The sequence below is a fragment of the Podarcis gaigeae genome (genome assembly GCF_964106915.1).
Source record: "Podarcis gaigeae genome assembly, chromosome: 11".
NCBI classification, from domain to species: domain Eukaryota; kingdom Metazoa; phylum Chordata; class Lepidosauria; order Squamata; family Lacertidae; genus Podarcis; species Podarcis gaigeae.
Window position 1 is genome coordinate 31,668,256 of NC_139687.1, and position 19,362 is coordinate 31,687,617.

Here is a 19,362-nt window from a genome sequence, read left to right on the forward strand (position 1 = left end):
GTTCCAGGTCTCTTCCTGCATTTTTTCTGTCTCTTAACACTTAAAAACATGGTTAATGTGGCATAAAATGTCGGAAACAGCCATTTTTAATTTTCTGGACGTGTGGCTGCTTAATTTTAATGATCTGATGGGGGTGTGTTTTCCTGTTCCTGTGAACATTTGCAGTCTGCTTTGTCAGTTAACAATGACCATATTTTGCAACAGACATGCATAACATCTGTGTTTTCTTGATGGTAGTACAGGCACTTATACATTGCCAAAGAAAAGGAAATGGATTACCAAAAGAAAGAGAGAGAGAGAAGAGAACAAGGTGCTATAATATAAAATTGCAATCAACACGCATACATACAATCACTCACCCAATCTCACTCATTCCCATCTACACAACTGCTACAACCATTCATTACTTCAAATATTACCTCTGTCAACCACTCAAACAGAAACCACTCACACTCAACAATATTACGACCTACATAAAAAGGGTCACTGCCAAGCATATATGGGTAAGATACTTTAAAATATCTGAAGCACTAATGGACTCATGGTCCACACCAGCTGAACTATGTAATACTCCTCTATAAATAAATATGATACAAACCTCTATAGTGGAGATGCCTTTGAGTAGGCCATATATGTGCCTGCCACATCTGCAGTCCAGGGGTTCACTGCTATTGGGCAACTTCAAGGTCCTTGCTGTCCTTTCTTATGATTCATTGTCTTTAAATCAGACCTGGACCAGATAGCCCTTCAAAAACAGGATGCTTCAAACAGAGGACTGTCCTCTGCAAAGTAGGACACAGGACTTCCCTATCTAAATTGACTGCACTAGAAAATGCTATTTTGCACTGGGGGGGGCGATGCTTATCCTAAGCTACCCTTTACTGTCTGAAATCACATTTAGCAAATTTTGGCTTTTTTGTGCATTTGAAAAAGAAGGGAAACTAACCTTAACTTTGATACAATTGTACATTGATTCTAGAAAAAATGCAAAACCGCAACTGTCCTAAGGTATGATTCTTAGGTGCTACACGTTTTTTCTCTCTCTGAAAAGGTGTCTTGTGAAACTACCATTCGGTACCTCATCCAGCAAGCTCTTCCCTTCCTCACAAATGCAAATAAACCCCACTGCAGCCGACCATAGACAACCAACCACACCCTGGGCCCCCAATCCCTCTCACAACCAAGGAAATGTAACAAGGGACTAGAAAGAGAACCTATCCAGTTGACGCTGACACAAAACCCCACACATACGCTGTAAAAAAATTAAATTTCACCACTCCTCCTCTCACCCCCCCCCCCCGATTCCTGACCTTATAATGTACTCGACACTAATGTATCATAACAAATGTAACTGATCTGTAGGAAAGACTGTACAACCTGGAAGAAGAAACAAGACATTTACTTTTGTAAACCAAAAAAATATTTAATAAAAAAGTATTTAAAAAGAAAATTTTCCCCATGATTATCAAGCATCTTTATTAGTTTAGGAAAGGAAGTCTGTTGTGCAATTAAGGGCTCAATTTCACTGACTTCAACATCAATTGTTATGCCTATTATTCTCCCTAAATGCTTGACCATGGTTGCATTGTGCTCATCATTGAAGGTCCCTCTTTATGTGCCTCCATCACGAAGTCCGGAGGGTGGCAACACAAGAATGGGTGATTGCACAAGTGGCTTCCCGCTTGTGGAATCCTCTCTCCAAGGAGGCTCACCTGGTGCCTTTGTTACATATCTTTACATATACAGCCTCGGTCCTGTATACCTGAAGGAGCGTCTCCATTCTCATCATTCAGCCCAGACATTGAGGTCCAGCGCCAAGGGCCTTCTGGCGGTTCCCTCTCTGCGAGAAGTGAGGCTACAGGGAACAACGCAGAGGGCCTTCTCGGTAGTGGCACCCGCTCTGTGGAATGCCCTCCCATCAAATGTCAAGGAAATAAACAACTACCTGACTTTTAGAAGACATCTGAAGGTAGCCCTGTTTAGGGAAGTTTTTAATATTTAATGCTGTATTGTGTTTTTAATATTTGATAGGGAATCTCCCAGAGTGGATGGGGAAACCCAGCCAGATAGGCAGGGTATAAATAAACAAGTATTATTATTATTATTATTATTATTATTATTATTATTATTATTATAAAAAACATTACAGTGGTACCTCTAGATGCAAACGGGATCCATTCCGGAGCCCCGTTTGCATCCTGAAGCGAATGCAACCCGCATCTGCCCGTGCGTGGGTCGTGATTTGCTGCTTCCGCACATGCACATGATGTCATTTTGAGCATCTGTGCATGCGTGAGCGCCGAAACGGGGAAGTAACACATTCAATTACTTCCGGGTCACCAAGGAGCGCAACCCAAAAACGCTCAACCTGAAGCTACTTCAACCTGAGGTATGACTACTGTACTCTTCTCCCAGGCGTTTGGCTCATTAAACAATATATTATTTTGTGTGGAGCAGGGTATTGCCTTTGTTTGTTATTATGGTATATATTTGTTTTGTATATTGTAAACCACCCTGTGATTTTGGATTAAAGGCAGTATCAAAATTTGATTAATAATAATAATAATAATGTTCTTTTTCTCTGCATTTTATTTATTGCTTGTTAGTTTATTTATTTTTGTATTGGTGTTGTTGTGATACAAGGTTAAACCTGAACTTTTGGGGAAATGAGCTCCACACTAGTTTTTAACTTCTTAGTTACAGCATAAACAATTTTGTTTGTTTTATGCCTTTTGATATCCTCATGTTCACTGCATTGTTAACATCTTTTTTCCCCTCTTCTGAAACAAAAAAATTTCATGCCTGGTGTTCTAGCTAGATTTTCTGTTAATTTGTCTTTTACATAGCCCATTAGCACTCTGCATGGAGGAATAGTAAAGAGGAAGGTCACTGCCTTCCCCTTCCCTCAGCCTGGCCCTCACATCTTCGCCACCAGTGGGTTGTGGGGGAAGTTGGCTGGCACTATGTGCCTCCCCGCCAAAAAATAAATAAATGCCCCAGCTTAAAATGTGGCTGTCCTATCTAACAAGGAAAACTGATGGCAGGGCTAAGGCCCACCCTCTCATAGGAATTTGGTTTCATTGCCCAAACTAGCACATTGAAGCCCACTTCTAAGGTGCCTACAGCCAACCAGTGAAAATCTACCTCACTATTTGGAACTCACGGCACTAGGGCTTTGGAAATCACTAATTCAAGTGGCTTGGAGCTCAAAAAATCATGTTGAGTTTAATGTTCTTTACTGTCACCCATTGTTCTAATGACCATCTCTGCTGAAACAGCAACAACAAAATTGCAACAATGACATTGTACAGCTGAGATGCCGTCTGCCAACAGGAAATCGACAAGTGCTGTCAAAATCCCATTCAAAAACACAATCATAGGCCACTCTGAAATTCGCTTTGTTTCCACTGTGTCTTACTCTCCCCACAATATGCAGCGGTTCCTAGGATTTCCAGGTATGGGCAAAGTTGTCACAGAAGAAGAAGAGTTTGGATTTGATATCCCGCTTTATCACTACCTGAAGGAGTCTCAAAGCGGCCAACATTCTCCTTTCCCTTCCTCTCCCATAACAAACACTCTGTGAGGTGAGTGGGGCTGAGAGACTTCAGCGAAGTGTGACTAGCCCAAGGTCACCCAGCGGAGATGTGAACCCAGTTCACCAGATTACGAGTCTACCGCTCTTAACCACTACACCACACAGATCTCAATAGGGATCATGCAGAAAGAACTTTGCCTAGTCGTCTCCCTATCTTTTGCTTTAGATACATCAGAGAACGTAAAGGACTGCATACAGTTCCTTCACGCCCTGTGCCACATGTAAGAGAGCCCAAGATGTGTGTCAAACTGTGAGACATGATTGGTGCCAACAGTATGTTTATTTGCTCATGGAAACAACAGAAGCAAGAACTAAAATGACATACCCAAAGCACCACAACAAGGGGGAACCCATTTTGGGGATTTTGAAGTACCCTACCACCCAATCAATAATTATTGATGATAAAACACTATGTTTTTATTTAGTCTGCATAAGAATCAGAATTGTCCAGAGGCAGAGAGGAGGACTAGAAATGGTCAGGCTGGGTTTGAAGTGTGGCCCATTAACAAGTATCAATCTTTCAAATGGGAACAGAGTTTCTTATGTGGATCAATAACAGAACAAAGGCTGCAAAGTGCAATACAAAACAGAAAGTTGCTACATAAATTATCAATAAAAAGTAGGTATTTCAACATGATTTTTTTTTTAAAAAAAAGTTTTAAATGCCTCATGGAAAATCACAGTTGTGTTTTTTTATATATATAAGAAAATCAAATTCTACCAACGTATATCCTATTTTATAAAGCTTTTAAAATATACATAAATAGGCAATAATTGTAATGCTGTTTTAAAGTTTTTAAAGCATTTTATCTTTTCCCTTGGTAGAAAGCAAGTGTATCACACACATATATATAACAATCTGTGAGATGGAACCATTCTGCATATCTTTTGTTCTTGCAGAATTGTGCCAATACTAAGTTGAAACATTTTTTAATAAGACCTGCTCTGCTTGTGAGAAGAAAAGCTCTAATAATAATTTGAACTGTTGGTATTTAGAGAAACTGAAATTATATGAGTCTGATCAGCTATGAAAGTCTGGATATGCTAACAATTCATTCATTATGGTAAAATGCCCCCCACCCCATTACAGCTATTTTTCTATTGTTAATAATCTGTCAGCATTTTCATTTCCAATCCTGATTATCAGCAGTTTGCAGAAAAATGTCTCCAAAAGTACTCAGATTTTTGATGCTGTCAGAAGAAAATAGGGAATTTTTTTTGCAGAAAATTAAATGACTACAAATGCATTATGGAAGAATAAAATGGTGTGTTAATGGTTTGAGAATACTTGCTACATGTCAGTATTTCCCCCCCTTTCATGGGAGGAAAAGGAGAATAAAATTCACCCAAATTTCACATATTCCATAGCATTGTTTTATTTCAAGCACCCTGGTGGCATGCTTGTGTTAGTTAACTTGTCTTGGGTCACTAGTATTATTCTGAAAACATAAGGCCTTGTTTTCTTGGGCTTTGGCGCAACATAAACATCTTCAGGAAAACACAAGTGGTAAGTAGTTGGGGCCTCAGTACTGACACATTCTTCACTCAAGTCCATGACAACTATTGAGGTTGTGCTTAAACCTATAGAAACCCTAAAATGTGCCATACTAAGCAGGATGCAAGAACTTTGGGCCAACATAGTATTTATTTCTTTTCAATGGGTTTTGGGGTTATTTGGGGGTTGGTTGGTTTTTTGTTATGTGTATATATTGTACATCACGTTCCACCCACATGTATGGTTGAGGGAGAATTTTGGTTCAGTTCACATTTATAGGTGAACTCGTGTAATTCACACTTTCCAAAACAATGCACAACCTGAGACAGTCATCCTTCAAAATTCCCATTTCTCTTAATTTTTCAGGGCAGTTCTCCAGCAAAGGGTACAAAAATGCATACGGTGGGGTAAAAATTCACATTCATTCATTCATTCAACCTTTATTGGCATAATTTGGACAATAAAAATCATAAAAGAGAGAGAGAGAGAGAAACCATGCATAAAACATTGGTAATCCAGACATATTAAACACCTAAAATGTACACATAAAGACTCAGTAGCCACCATTAAGTAAAATATAAGTAGTTTCAAATTTGACTTTAAAAATCTCTGCCAAATTCACATATTAGTCGAAATAGTGCATTATATAGGGGAAAATTGTTTTGCAAAAATGTGTATATTGGGATAAATTTCCACTAAAATGCTGGTGGATTTTAATGTGAACTTCTATAAAAATTAAATTGCAAACCGATGTGGAAATGTGGAGAACCGTATTTAAGAATGGAAAAATGAGAAACTGAGAGAAACCAAAATTGACAGATTTGCCCCTCCAGTTTTCTCTTAATCATCTGAATTTGTAAAACTCCTATTTTCCTTAATGGCCACCCACCTGTAAAATGGAAAGCCTTATCAAATATAGGAGATCAATAAAACAATGTGTGGGACCACCCTAAACAAGTGAAGTGTTTGGTTGCAACAGGACGAACCGCAGGGGAACTATGGAACGGTCTGTTTCTGTTTCTCATTCTCACCCAGGGCATATGGCCAAATCCCTTGATCAGCTTGATTATCAGCCATTCACAGTCACATCATGCATAGAAACAGAGCTAGTTTAAAGATACTCGGAAGTGAAAATTTTCCAGGAACTTTGAAGTCTTGCCCATGAGATCTATAAAGAACATCTGAACAGCAGAAAACATTTTCATGCTGAAAATTCAAGCCTTGTTCTTTCTGTATTGGCCAGACACTGTAGTCTTGGCTGGAGAATCTATGTATGTACAAAATGGGCAGCTCCTGTTCATTGTAAAATTTATTGGAGCCAGCACCTCTGTGTGGCAGAGTCTGGGATGAGAGACCTTTGTGCTCAAGGAACTTTCTTTTCCATAACGGGCACTATGTAGCGGGGTGGGGAAGGTTTCATATAAGACTCAAAGACAAAGTGAAATAACCATCTCAGTCAATAGCCATTAACGACCTACAGTATCACAGAAGCACCATGCAAAAAAACGAAGTGAGTATATAATTGCCTTTCTGAGATTTTATCATTGTTTTAATAACACTTCCTTTTATGAAGGGTTTTAAGATCAGATGGAATAAAGTGTTCTTTTTCTTGAAGATCCATCATCATATTTGCAATTCCAGTTCAGTTATATGGTGAAAAATCTTGCAGCATGCCTTGTGACAGAGAGTTCCAAGCCTAGCTGTTTTAGAGTTGTCTGTCAAGGCCATGCTTTTCTCCCTAAGATATATAAAGCCTGGCATTCATTCTCCTATTATTTAATGCTGTGCTTAAAAGAAGAAGCAGGTCGGAAGAGCCTTATTAATGTCAAGACAGTAATGCTAATTGCACTCTTCTTATTTCTTTGGTTTCCCCTCCCCCCTGTAATTATATTGTGAAACAAAAAATGAATATTCCCATTGATTATGAAATATGGTGCCTAAAAGCATTTAATTCATCTCAAATGGAAAAGTATTGCCAAAAGGGGGATATATTGTCTCCCATATGTTGCCAACCAACCTCCAAAATTTCTGCTTTCGACCTATACAACCTTAAATGACTCGAGCCCGTTATATTTACAATCATGTATTCTCCCATAGGCCCTTCCGTGTTCAGTTAGCTTATTTATTTATTCATTTGTTTGTTTGTTTAGTTATTTTTTCAATCACTTTCTAAACCACTTAATATTTTAAAATTTTAAAATACAACATAAAAACACTAAAATCACTAAAATGATATCCTAAAATCAGAGGTTCACTAAAATGGTACCATAAAACCAGACAAGGACAGACGTTCAGAGCAGTCTTATGGCTTAGAGAAAGACTAGGCAAAAAGATGTCTTCTTACGAGATGACTGAAGCAATGAATGGATGATGCTTCACATACAGGAATTCCCTGACAATTGGCCATGTTCACTGAGGCTGATGGGAGCTTCAGTCCAACATCTGGATTGGCTACCTTAGTCTTGGTTCTTAACATTCCCCTCTACCTGATGTTTCTGTGCTCCTAGGCTGACTGAACTTCCAGCTGTGGCATCTGCTGGGTCCACAGCTACTCTGTATCCCGACCTCTCTTCCTTCTCCAAATGAAGACAGATCTCCACTACAGTTCATGTGTTTGTGTGTATATTTAGTTTACATTATTGTTACCTACCCCAAACCTTAGTGATGAGGTGCAGGATGAAATTAAAAAGAACGAACTCCTAGTGAAAGTCAAATATTTAACATTGAAATACAGTTACAACTTCAGTTTATTGAGGAACTATTACCACAAACATTATCTAGTGTATTCTGGAGGTGCTTTGGGCATATTGAGCTCACTAAATTCTCCTAAACTCATGACAAAAATATTAATCATCAAACCTTATCAACGTGTGTGAATTCTAGACTGTTTCACACGCTGTGAATTAACAGTGAAATCATGCTCATGTTTCCTTAGATGCCATGACTTTCCAGTAGCATGGATGCCCCTCTATGTAACCCAGTAACTGGATGCCCTCATCTCTTTCTCCTTCAATAAAACATGTATCACAGTGGGTGCTGTAACTCTCTAATGGTTTGACTTTACTCTTGAAGGCACAATCTCCCACTGTTTCCCAAGACAGATGCATCCCATGCATCCCAAAATTCCTTAGTAACTACATTTCAGATTATAGTGTTATAGCCAATGGTGTACTCCCACTCAAAAGTCATTGTCTTTGCTCAGTCATGCAATGGAAAGGGCTTGTACATGGGGCACTTACAAGAAAGCTCAGAATCTTTCTTCTGAGAAGGTATCACCTTCCCATATTGCGACTGACACTCTAGAGTGAATTGTAGAAGCATTCCCATTGTACTTTGCCATTTCGATTTGGAAAATGTTCTTGAATTAGGGTGATCACATTTTCATTGTAGGTTGCTGGATACAAATTTCACAGGATCCAAGTGGAATGTTTTGTTCCTGTTGCTGGCATCCGCGTCCTAAAATATTTACCTGTCTCCCTACCTGCAAAACTATCTTGCAACATGAAGATGTATAGTATCTTTCCCATTTACCTGCTGGTGCAGCAAGCCTTAGGACTGGGCCGTTGGTCAGGCCAAGGTCCCACAGGTAGCTGGAACAATTTGGATTGATTCAGAGTCATAGGGAGCATTAAAGAAACATAGAAAAATACTGTACATGTAATTTGATTAGATTTGGATGTCTAATGGGTCATATTTAACTTGTCAATCCAAGCACTATGGTGCTGATGTAGAAACTGAAGTGGAAACAAAGTGTTAATTTGCTTTGATTTTATTTTTAAAGGTTTGAATGCTTACATTATATAAAATCCTGCATACAACATTTATAATTTTTGTAGTTTATTTTTATTGATATTGAAAACAGCTATAGAGAGAGTGCACATGTACATGTTGGTGTGTAATACACGTATATAAACTGCCATAGCCACACTCTCTATTTAAAATGTCATGGTGTTTATTACAGCTATAAACATCTAATGGTTGAGTATTGAATACATGGTTGTTTATTAAATCCGACAATATTTAATTAAACAATTCTTCTGCTTTAAATATAACATTTTCTCATTTTCTGTAATCTTAGAAGGGATTTTCATTGTTCTCTTTTAAACCTTTGAAATTTCCATCAGTTTCCCTTTCAAAATTCCATGTGCTGAGAAATTGTAGCGGGGGCGGGGGGGGGGGGGTGACATGACAAGCAGGTAATTAAATAAATGTTTTGAAATATCCTTGTTATGGAGGAACTCCATTCAGTTCGTGTCTTGGAATATGTCTTTTGATTCCATTACAACGAAGAAAGTGTAATTAAGAAAGAAAGAGAGTTGCCCCAGATAAGTAAATCAATAATAATAATAAAAAATCACCACCAAATTGATTTCCTCTCTTGGGATTTGTTTTTCTCTTAGATTCATGAGTATGGTTATTATCAGACCTGGAAAGCTCTTTCTCTATTCAAATTAAGCATCACATCATTAGAGATTCCTAGATAAAAGAACACACTACATCTGCACACATCTGCATTCTCAGCATCACATTACTGTGGTATACCAAGCAATTGCAATGTGTACTCCTTTTCCGCAAGGAGCAGTGTTAAATTATCACCTAAATACAAAACATGTCTTTGGTTCAAACCCACTATCAATGCCATGCTTTTACCCAGAAGATTTATGACATGTATCCAACCTACCAATTTTGTACTGTTTCATGGCTAAATGAGTGGAGTACGTTTAATGCATGCGACGCTATATTCAAAACAGTGGCTGCTCTTTATTATTTCTTGCTTTAGATCTGAATGATTATCACCGGTATCCTCATTTTTGTGATCCTTCTGGATCAGAACCTTTTCTGTTAACCACCTGGTGCTGTGATGCTCTGCTCTAAACTGATTAATTTTACACAAACAGCATAACACTACAATCCCTTAACCTCAAGTGCCTATAAGGTAAAATGGGAAATGGTATTTAGTCCTAACAAATGCATTGTCCTCTAATTTCTCAGGGCCCTTAGGCTTTCATTAACCCATTCCATCTTCAAAGCAATAAAAGGTCCATTTCTTTCTCTAAATGCCATTCATAAAAACAAACAAAAACACCCTTCGTTCTGTGAATAAATACATCCCCCTGCCAAGCCCATATTGGCATACACTGAAAATTCTAATAATAAAGTACAGTAATAAAGAATATAGTGCAGTAATAAAGAATATGTAAGATCACAGTGTTTGGTAATCCATGTTGTACGAGTTCAATGGCATCTCATTTACATGTTGCTCATGTTTATGCAAGTTACTGGCAAATGCAGCAGTAGTGGCCATTGCAATCAGCTATACAGGGAAAGGCTGCAAATGGCAGCTACTGTCTACATAGTAGTACATTTTTTCCATTTAGAGACAAAAGCAGCAACCAAGATATACAAATATCTGGCAGGAAAACCCAGTACAATTTGCTTTGGGAGTGAAAACAAAAAAGAGAGAATCACATATTTTAACACACACACCCTCCTGATATGTTCAACCCAGCCTTCTTCTCCTTTTTTTAAAAAAAGAGGAAAAAAAGAAACGGCTTTTATGTTATAGGAATTCTGCTGGTGATGAAAACACCATACAGCCAATCAAACTGTGATGCTATAGAGCCACCCAAAGTAGAAGCCTAGCTAGTGTTTAAAATAACCCTGATGAATTATTCATTGAGAGTTGATGTTTATGCAAATTTCTGAAGCGTATGCCCACCTGACCGCCATGGGTTAATGATAGTAAGGGGGGGGGCAGAAACCCAAAACCATGCATACGAAAACCAAAACCTAAAGCAAACCACCAATCTTTAAGCATTCTCCAGAACCTATATAATCAAATGATAATACTCTTTCATTAAATACATAAAAAGAATTACAACCCTTACCTGCTTAGCTTTGTAGGGCCCTCAGATTTTCTGGATGAAATAACTGTGGTGCAACCAATAAAACTGAACTGAAAAGCTGATTAAGGGCACTTACTTAATGCAAAGCCACTCACTGAATATTCATATGATGCCTGTGTTTATGCAAATTAAGGCAAAAGAAAGCCCAAGGGGATTGGTTGCCATAGACCACAAATACTGTGTACAGCAGGAAGGGGGGGGGGACTGAGAGAGAGAGAATGGTAACAAATAAATCTTGAAATTCATAGCTCGGAAATAGCAATGTGGAGTAGAGTAAAATATTAGAAGTCTAACATGAATTACTGTTTTAAGGAGCTTTATCTAATCATATCATTTTAGGCCTATCAGATATTTGCCTGCCGTGCAGTAATCTATAATTATCATCATTCCAAGAGGTGCTGTCAGAAGTGTGTTCAACGTTATTTATTCTGTAACTATTTATGTAAGCAAGGTCCTTAAGCATATCAAGTAGGGGGGGGGGGGAGAATCATAATTACAACAGAACTGCTGGTGTAAGTACAGTGGGAACAAAACCCACAGGCAAATGCCACCCTTTATTAAGGGTGACTTTTCAAGCAAAATGATCCTAAAAACTGGTGTGTCAGCGGGAGACTGCCGAGGAGGGATTTAGGTCTTGACTTTCTTAATTTGGATGCAAAGAATGCTTTGTTTCCGACGTGCCTTTATTTTCTTTGATGTTCCTAGCCTTCTGCACTGATACGTCGCTTCATCCCCCCCCCCCATCCCATTCAAAGGGCTTTTCTAGAGAGGGGAAAAACTATTTATAGATTACGTTTGAAGGCTACACCAAAAATTCTGTCTTGTTCAGGGACAGACCATATTTGCATATGTTCTTGTTAGTAGCCCCATGATGTTAATAACATTTGATACGTTTTCAAATTGGAATGCTGCGGTGTACCAGCTCGACTGCTTTTCTGATAGGCAAGAAATGTAAGATGACACAAAGTGTTCCTCCCCTTTAGATAATTGCTTATGACTTAGCCTTACCTTTTCCATTCCAGTCAATACAAAATTCAGATTTTGATTCGAAGATCGCCATTAGGGGTAAGCCATTATTAAACCTGATCACTGTTATCGAAAACTTTGGGAGATTTCAGAAACTGATATGTGCATGGTTTGCTCCTCCTTTCCTGTTTGTGGATACACAAATAGCATTAATAGCCCCGTTTCTCAATCATTAGTCAAATGCTGTGTCTTATGGTCGCTTAAAGATTATTGCACCAGCAAACAATTTCCTACTGAGAGCCAATAATGGTGTTATGATACCTATATTCTATTTTGCTACTTTTAAAACCTGCACATCTAGTTTCCAGTTATTTCTACTGCCATCTGTTGGCATCTGGCAACACTTCACAGAATTGTGTGTACCTGGATGACTTCTATTCAAGAAAAAAAGCAACTTTGGGAAGGGTGTTTGCATTGAAGAAGTGGTAGGAGGGAATGTTTGACCATTCCAACTGCTGCCACTTTTCTGTTCCAAATGACTTTCAGTCAAGCTGTTTTCCCTCACCTGGTAGAGAGCCAGAAAATATGCTTCACCTCTTCAAATGGTACTGGAACCTCATAAAGGAGGGGGAAGCAGCAATTCACAAGTACCTCAGAAGAGCCCTACTGAATCAGACTACAATTTTATCTAGTCCAACACCCTGTTCCCCCAAAGTGGCCAAACAGATGCCTCCTTGAAGCCCACGCACCAGAAATGAGAGCAACAGCCCTCTCCTACAGTTATCCCCCAGAGAGTGTCAGTTTGCATTTCTTAGCACATAAAGTATTGATCTGATGTGTTGGGATCTTTCCTGTTCTGCTTGGTTCAAGAGTGTTCTGGAAGGTTCTCATTTGGGTTATTCCTTCTGAGAAGCCGAGTACAGCTGGTTTAAACTGGTTCTGTTATCTTTCTGTCAAGGTCATGCTGACTATAACAGTAAGGCCAGGAGGAGCCTGGGTTTCACTTACTTTCTCTTTCTATCTCTGTTTTGGTGTTCTGTTCTGTATGTACTTTTGTACTGTTTTATTGTTGTTAGCCGCCCTGAGCCTGGCTTCGGCTGGGGAGGACGGGATATAAATAAAAAATTATTATTATTATTATTATTATTATTATTATTATTATTATTATTATCATGCTATAGTGTTAAGGTTTAGTCTTATTATAAGTATTGTAAGTTTTATTGTAAGTGCTGCACTGCAACTGGATTTTTATGCCCTGTGCCAATCCTGATTGTACTGGATTTGTGACCATTATGCTTATTGGCCTTCCGTAGCAGTAAAGCTCTGCTGGATGAAGTACAATTGCCTTTGGTCTATTTTTTTGGGAACTCTGCATCATGTTTTTTCCTCCCCAGAAGGGAGCAACAGAGACTGATATTGAGACATAGTGCCTCTGATCCTACAGATGGCATATGGCCATCCTGACGGAAGTAGTACTATGTAGTAGTAGTAGTAGTAGTAAGAACTTTTTCATTTGACTGGTGGAAATTCATTGCAATTTCTGCAGCTACCCTTAGGACATAGCACACTTTTTTATAAACTGCAGGGGCAGAAGAAGCAGCTTATATCTGCCCATGGTAGGGTTGCCATATGTCCTCTTTTTCCAGTACACATCCTCTTTTTCATGAGTAGAGTCATCACGGTGATCGATAAATAAAAGTAGAACTCAGCAAATGTGTCCTCTTTTTTGCTCTCCAAAATATGGCAACCCTACCATGTATGTATGATAATGAAGAAGAAAAACATACGTGGGAGAAATAAGTGGAAGGGAATCATGGTGATCAAAGACAGAATAGAAGTGTGGACCCAAGGGATGCGTGCATAGCAAAAAATTAAAACACATTCAAACTGTGGAGGAGTTTCCCTCATCCTCATATTGTCTCTCATTCAAAGCCACACCCAACTTTCTATGACCCTCTCTAATCACTGTAAACAAGAAACAAAACACTGGCTAGAGATTAAGCGGCAGAGCTTTGGATACAATAGCCTTCATGGTTATCAATTGCAGGGGCAACACAGGTCAGTGAAGGAGCGAGCCAGAAGTAAATCACACCCAGCAAGCTGGAGTTACCATAGTTCTTTATTAGCAAAAAGAGGACCTTTGCACGAGTGTCAGCCCTCATGAGCACAGCAACTCATCTCCACAAAGTCTTACCCTCATGAAGCAGTTGCTGAGACAGATGGTCCCTGTCTCCCTGCAGCTGCCTAGGTCCCCCATCTCCAAGGTCTTTCCCAAGCAATCTGAGACTGTGCTAACTTCTCCACACTCTTCATGCCTCTCCTGTGAACATTTTGTATGAATGCACTTTTACATGAGATGTACAGTGGTACCTTGGGTTAAGTACTTAATTCGTTCTGGAGGTCCGTACTTAACCTGAAACTGTTCTTAACCTGAAGGACCACTTTAGCTAATGGGGCCTCCTGCTGCTGCCATGCCACCAGAACACGATTTCTGTTCTCATCCTGAAGCAAAGTTCTTAACCTGAAACACTATTTCTGGGTTAGCAGAGTCTGTAACCTGAAGCGTATGTAACCCGAGGTACCACTGTACACTTTTATGTAAAATGCATGTTTTTCAATGTGCATAATTCAATTGGAAGTTGTGTTCCTATCTGCAAGCAAGTTGAGGGCTGTCAAATCAGGCCACTCCAGTGCAAAAACTGCACCAGATGAATTCATCTTCTGCAGGTAGTGGCATCTGCATATCCTGGAGAAGATCAAACACAGAGTTAAGTGTGATTATTAGGCCCATACAGTTGAAGCAAACTATGCTGCTATGTTCAACTATGGCCCCTTTTTGAAATTACTGGGCAGCTCTAGCTCAGATGTTCAAATTCATTATTAACTGCAGAACTGAACCTTAAAACTACTTCCTCTTCAAATCGAAATTCTGTCATCATAAGACCATAAGAGCCGTTCTGGATTAGATCAAAGGCCCATCTAGTCTAGGATTCTGTATTCCACAGTGACCAAGCAGATGCTGGTGGGACATGAGGACAATAGCCCTTTCCCGTTTGTGTTGCCCAACAACTAATATTCAAAGGGACACTGCCTCTGACCTTGGAGGTAGCATATAGCTATTGCAATTGTTCTATTACCTCCCCATCTGCCTCCACCACTCCAAAATATGGTGCAATTGCTATGTGTTTCATAAATTGTTGGTTTATAATGCTTGCATAAAATAGACTGAAATGGCACCTGTATTTCTTTCCCCGCCTCCAAAAAAGAAACAGCTTTAAAGTTAAATAACACAGAGAGAGGCTGACAAAGTCTTACTACTCCAGTCCCAGTTTTAGCAAAGGGGTGTGTGTGTGTGTGTGTGTGTGTGACCTGAATGGGTGAAATATTTCTACAGTATAGTCCTGTCAATCCCTCACCTTTCAAGACTCACTAAACCAATAAAGTAAATAATTTCAAAGAACCTGGGTGGGGGAGAGAATAACCTGATCCATAAATTGACTTCTTTGTTCCCTCAATTGACTAAGTGACACTTAAGTCATCTTTAAGTGCCTGGGGGAAAAAAATAAAAGGCATTTCTTTTGTGCAGCTTATGAACAATTAGGCAATTGTAACACAAGGAATGGCAAAGTGGAAAATGCACAGCAACATTGTTTTCCATATCCATCATCTTGCATCTGTTTTAATTTTCTGCAATAACTGCTAGACACGGAATAGCACACACGATTTCTGCTTTGCTTCCTAATTTGGGAGTTAAAAGCAATTTGAATTTACACTGAGTAAATGTACAGCCTGAGGCAAAAGGAAGCCCATAGAAAGTAACATGTATGATTTGAAAGGATACTATTATTTTATCTTATGCTGGTCTATGACCATAATAATGATTTGCATTGGATGGGATTGGATATTGTTTAAAGGTTTCTTTCGCCCAGCCTGCCCTCACGTTGATCATTCCTGTAAGAGCCGTCCAAAATCAAAAGGTCTTTTGTTTATCTTAATCAACATTCTGTGAACAATGGGGGAAATGTATTTGTTGCACAACAGGCGCATGCAAAATATGTTAATGTTGTGCTAGGGAATATGTGATTGTCTGCTTAGTATGCACATATCTAGGGTGAACATGTATCCTCCTTTGTAGAGGACAGTTCTTTACTTGAGGAAGCAGTCCTGTCTTTGAGGAGCTGTCTCGTCAAAGCCATGCTTAAACATTGAGAAGGGAGAGTAGAATATTTTTCTACATATAGGCAACAGATGAAGGATCAGAAGTTCTCTTTTTCGCTTCTTCTTTTCTCTCTCTCTTTTTCTTCATCTTGTTTTTCGTTGTTTTTTCTGATCTGTGTTTTTATTGAGATTAGTTTTTTAGTCTTGATATAAAGATACCTGATATTAATTTTTGTACTTTCTTCCAAATTTCAATAAAATATATTCAAAGAGAAAGAAAGAAAGAAAGAAAGAAAGAAAGAAAGAAAGAGACTTGAAGTTGCCCACCATGAGTTAACACCTGGTCACAGTCTTCCTCACTATTGTCTTTCTATTTAAATGATAGCAATTGTCTCTAAATTTCCTTTTTTTTCCAAATACATTTTTATTAAGGTTATACACATAACAAACATACAACCAAATACAAAAGAAAAAATTGTAACAAAAAAGAGAGTCAAGATATACAAGCCAACTTTTTCCTCTCTCTAACTATACAAAGATAGATTAATCTGGCTATTTCACAAAACAGTAAAAGATTAAAAAAAAAAAAAAAACACACCCACAGAAACCGCCTCCTGGACTTCCTTCCATCCTTTTGGTAAGTATCAAATATCTGCTTCCAATTACGTATTTGATTTTTAATCTATAGGCCTAAATTCACACGCTGGTAGTATTTGTTCTGACCCCGCCAATCACATTAAGCATTTATTCCAATATAGTTCCAGTATTTACTCCAATTTTTCAGAGATTTCTGTTCATCGTGGTCTCTTAATTTACCTGTTAATTTATCAAGCTCAGCATATTTTATCATTTTAATTTGCCAATCATTTATATTGGGGATAGTTTCCACTTTCCAATATTGTGCCAATAAAATTCTCGCTGCTGTGGTGGCATAGAGGAATATCGTTCTATCTTCTTTCTTAATATCTTTACCCGTCATTCCCAACAAAAAGGTTTCGGGTCTTTTGGGAAAAGTGTATTTAAATATTCTTTTAAGCTCATTGTAAACCGATTCCCAAAAGCCTTTCACCTTTTTGCATGTCCACCATAGATGATATAGGTCACCCTCCACCTCCCCACATTTCCAGCATTTCTTATCTTTTAGTCTATACATTTTGGCCAACTTCACAGGGGTGTGGTACCACCTATATAGCATCTTCCAAACATTTTCTCTCAGAGACATACATGCTGTAAACTTTATGTTACAATTCCACACTTCCAGCCACCTTTCAAAATCGATGTTATAACCAAAGTCAATTGCCCATTTAATCATTGCCTCCTTCACCTCCTCGTCCTTTGTATACCACTCTAAAAGTATGTCATAGATTCTAGATAGGGTTTTGTTTTTACCTTCTATTACTTCTACATTGAATTTTGATTTTTTGTCATCAAAACCCAACTTCTTCTTGTCCTCTTTTAGCAAATCATTCACCTGGTGGTATTGCAACCACCCAGTGAATAGATTTTTTATCTCTTCATAAGGTCTAAGTCTTGGCCCTTGGTCTGTTTTTCTTAACATTTCTTCATAGGTGGCGTTTTTTCCCTCCATGTTTGTTTTCTTCACCGTTAAAGCCTCAATTGGTGAGATCCACCATGGGGTCTTTCTTTCAAGGAGATTTTTATTCCTTTCCCATGATTGGTATAAAGGTCCTCTAAAAATATGATTTAGAAAGCTCTTGTGGGCCTTCACTTTCCCATACCAAAGGTACGAATGCCATCCGTACCAATTATTAAAGCCTTCTAAATCCAGTAGATCTCTATTCTCCAGTTTTATCCAATCTTTTAACCAAAGTATGCAGGCCGCTTCATAGTATAGACTTAGATCCGGGAGAGAAAAGCCCCCTCTTTCTTTTTTATCTATCAAAATTTTCATTTTTATCCGTGGCCTTTTCCCCTGCCAGATATACTTTGCCAAGACTCTCTGCCACTCTTTGCATTGTTTTAGGTCTTTAAGTATGGGGATGGTCTGGAATAGAAATAGCATTCTAGGCAGAATATTCATTTTGACAACAGCTATCCTCCCCCAACAGCTATCCTCTAAATTTCCATAGAAATTAGCACGTGCAAAGCTTATGCAAATTTATGTCTTTTGCCCTTCCAGGGAGGATGATTGTTTCTACTTTTCTGGTGATAGTTAAGCCCCATCTCACACACTTGTTCTTCAGGAACACCTTTTTCAGGCTTGTACAAACTGTGAGCTAACATGTCCAGTGTAGCTCATCAGCTTGCGACCTGCCATGTGTTTGACAATGCCCCTTGCTGATAATACTGCTATAGTCAATGTGAGATAATATATTAAGAAAATGCAATAAATGTGTGTAACGTACCCAGGAAGAGTATTCAGATGTTGCATTCATTTTCCTGATTATAATGCTAGTTAGTGCTTCTGCTCCATTTTCTAAAGTTCCTTTCACACCTCAGTACCTGTTGGAACTGTGGATTTTTGACTGATCTACCGAGATGTCATGCTAAATTTCATTGGACAACGTCACTAATCCCTACCCTTTCTGTACATGTGTTGCCCCATGATTTGTCATGAAAACAGTAGGAAAGAATTGTATGCCAGTATACTGCCTCAAATTTCATCACTTTAAATAGGGACGCGGGTGGCGCTGTGGTCTAAACCACAGAGCCTAGGGCTTGCCGATCAGAAGGTCGGCGGTTTGAATCCCCATGACGGGGTGAGCTCCCGTTGCTCAGTCCCTGCTCCTGCCAACCTAGCAGTTTGAAAGCATGCAAAAGTGCAAGTAGATAAATAGGTACCTCTCCAGCGGGAAGGTAAACAGCATTTCCATGCACTGCTCAGGTTCGCCAGAAGTGGCTTAGTCATGCTGGCCACATGACCTGGAAGCTGTCTGTGCACAAACGCCAGCTCCCTCGGCATATAGAGCGAGATGAGCGTGCAACCCCAGAATCGTTCACGACTGGACCTAACGGTCAGGGGTGCCTTTACCTTTAGCTTTATACTGCCTCAAATTTCATCACTTTACTCCCACAATTTTCTGGGTTCAGAGGACTACAAACCAATTTGTTTTGAAATGAAATAGCATGGAAATGAGTGATGAAAATGTACCATATTCCATTAGTTTTCGGGAAGTTCAACTACAATGTGGAAATTAGCAGTTAGGAAAACATCGGGGAAATGGAATAAATTGCAGTGTGGATGCAGCCTGTGACAATTTTGCCATTTAATTTTTAATGAC

The 19,362-nt window shown here is 38.9% G+C and overlaps 1 long non-coding RNA gene across 6 annotated transcripts in view; it reads right to left on the reverse strand.

Moving 5' to 3' along the window:
* Positions 1–11,093, reverse strand: part of LOC310827390 — a 139,312-nt gene extending 128,219 nt beyond the window's left edge. For 5 of the 6 annotated variants that reach the window (XR_014556331.1, XR_014556332.1, XR_014556333.1 and 2 more), the window contains exon 1: positions 10,979–11,093. This is a non-coding gene — a long non-coding RNA (uncharacterized lncRNA). Of the gene's footprint in view, positions 1–8,621; positions 8,709–10,978 lie in introns of those variants that run through there. The other variant, XR_014556336.1, reaches the window with a different exon arrangement.
* Between the last annotated feature and the right edge of the window lie 8,269 nt (positions 11,094–19,362).